The 2,528-nt window shown below is 39.6% G+C and overlaps 1 non-coding gene across 1 annotated transcript in view; it reads right to left on the bottom strand.

Moving 5' to 3' along the window:
* Positions 1 to 2,428: 2,428 nt before the first annotated feature.
* Positions 2,429 to 2,528, bottom strand: part of LOC113314692 — a 3,296-nt gene continuing 3,196 nt past the window's right edge. Inside the window, exon 1 of the ribosomal RNA XR_003342574.1 lies at positions 2,429 to 2,528. This exon is cut by the window's right edge and continues 3,196 nt beyond it. This is a non-coding gene — a ribosomal RNA (28S ribosomal RNA).

Here is a 2,528-nt window from a genome sequence, read left to right as displayed (position 1 = left end):
AGCCATCAAGGACGGATATCTTCAGGTTAAAACACCCTAATACACCTACTACTAGCATATATAGTAGATGCTCAACTTGAGCTTGGAAACTCGAAAAAACATTAAGGAAAATTGCGAATGCCAAAGCAATACAAAATATTTTCCCTTGGGGGTCTCTCTAAAATGTAGAGAAACCCCTTTCCCATGTTTTCCCTTAGGGGTCCCTCTAAAAATATAGAGCAACCCCTTTCACATATAGGTGTCCCTCTAAAATATAGAGCAACCCATTTTTCCATATCTCTTTTACAAAAGTAGTGAACTTGTTTATATAATTGACAAATTCAACTTAAGATGAAAAACGCCTCGATGTGGGACTAAAAGGTTTATATAGTCTCTTAAAACTACTAAAACTTGTAAACTCCACAATGTGGGACTAATAAGTTTCATTCACAAAAAAAAAACAATAAATTATAATTTTTATTAAAACTTTAAAAAATCATTGTTTTATTAATCGTTTTACAACACACCTTACCAAATGGACCATCATCACTGAATGTCACTCTAACATTCGACGCCTTTGTATACACGAGTGGATCTGAAATCATAGAGCTCCGAGAACCAGACATGGATAAAATGCTACTATCCATAGTCCCAAGACTTCTAAGCGATTCAGAGGCTGTTTCCTCGAAAGATTGAAATGGCGACTGAAGATTCAATGAATCAATGAAGTGGCAAAAGAACGGAAGATTCTCCCCCATCCTTGGTCCTCTCCCACTCATCAGACATCTGAACGTAATAATCTTTTGACACTAGAGCGTGTGCTATGATACTTGTTCCTTCGTCGTCATAAATTGGCACAACAGTTTCATTTGCACCAATAGGAAGAATAAATCTAGACCCCCCCTGGCGTTCCAGATCATAAAATGATGAGACATATACAGGATTATAATCATTGAGGGGCTCAAGGTTTGAAGTGCTATTTTCTGAAGAACTCGTGTTATAAGAGTGGTAGAGGTTCAGGAAGGGCATCCCAATCCATCCCGTGTTTTCGTCTGAGTTATCCGCCCCTTCCACGGGCAACACGGCACGATGAGATTCGGTTACTTCAGTCGCACCCAGGTCTTCAAAACGCTTTTCCAACTTTAACCTCTCCATATCAGTTTCGCCTTTAGTCAATAATGAATCTGCTGCCACTTCAGTATGTGCAGAACTATTTACTTCCAGTATCATACTCCCTGACATGTTTTCACCAGTCCATGCTGCATCGAGGTTTGCTGCATGGAAAATGACCCTCCGAGATTCCTCTCCGCACATGTATCCCAGTCTAAAGGATCGGCTGGGGCTTTTAAACTTAAGCTTGAAGAAAGATGTGGCCCTGTGGTGTTATCACTTGGTAAGGAATCCAGCTGCTCACCACTTCCTTCCAGCTTTGAAGTTTTATCACATCTTGCATCTGTAAGCGTGGAGTCACCTTGCTTGGAAGTTGAGTTTGTTGATACAAGCTTCTCTATAGTACTTAAAGGCTCTTCTGTAGATTTTTGTATAGAGCTGTTGAGCCCTTCCTGGAGGCTGCTGTTATATGATTTTGCTGCACCTCAGTCGTTGGTCCCACACATATGAATGGAAGAGAAGATGCACTCGCAATCGATTTATTTCAAGTATATCCATCGCTAGCTCCCCCTTACTTACCCCCCTATTTATAACTTTCTGCAGAGATTCATGTGTCATTGTCACAACAGAATATTCAATGATTAGCAATATATCACTTTTACTTCAGCCAGAAATCAAACTCCAAATAAACTATCATACCTAAAATTCTACCTTCTCTTTCTGAAGCAACTCTTCGAGATCTCCAATGTGACGTCTTGATTCTGCCACTTTTACTGATAAGGTGCCAATTCTTTTTATTTCAATCTGCCGGAGAGCATTGAGTACTTCAGTAAATAGAAGTTCTTCCCTGTCGACCACCTGTCACAGAGAGCATCAAAAGAGAGTACATACTTCAGTAACGACAATTTGAAGTATATGCATGGAACCTCAGTTTGTATTCATTGTACCTGATTGATCTATTTCTGTAACCATTCTGGATTTCCATAGCTGAAATCAAGTTTTGAGGGTGGAAGGTATACTGAGCGAAAATTGATTGATGCATATCGAAAGCAAGTAACCATATTACCATACCTGCATGCATAAGAAACAGTAGAACTGAGTGAATGTGGACAAGTGTGAAATAACACCAAACTGTTCTTAAGAAAAGTTATTTTTTACCCAAACGCTTTATCTACCTTTTAAACGTAGTATTATTTAAATGTATATCCGAAGCGCGCACTTGTGACTCCAACCATCGGGCTAAACCGCTAAAAGTTAATAATATAATTATTTTTGGTATAAGGGACTCTGTTTATTTCTTCAAAGTGTTTATTTTTGGAGTGAAGATTGGAGGAGAGTGACGAATCGGTACGACATGGGGCTGAATCTCAGTGGATCGTGGCAGCAAGGCCACTCTGCCATTTATAATACCCCGTCGCGTATTCAAGTCGTCTGCAAAG

The sequence above is a fragment of the Papaver somniferum genome, chromosome 9 (assembly GCF_003573695.1).
Source record: "Papaver somniferum cultivar HN1 chromosome 9, ASM357369v1, whole genome shotgun sequence".
Taxonomy (NCBI): domain Eukaryota; kingdom Viridiplantae; phylum Streptophyta; class Magnoliopsida; order Ranunculales; family Papaveraceae; genus Papaver; species Papaver somniferum.
This window is presented reverse-complemented; position numbering and strand designations above follow the sequence as displayed.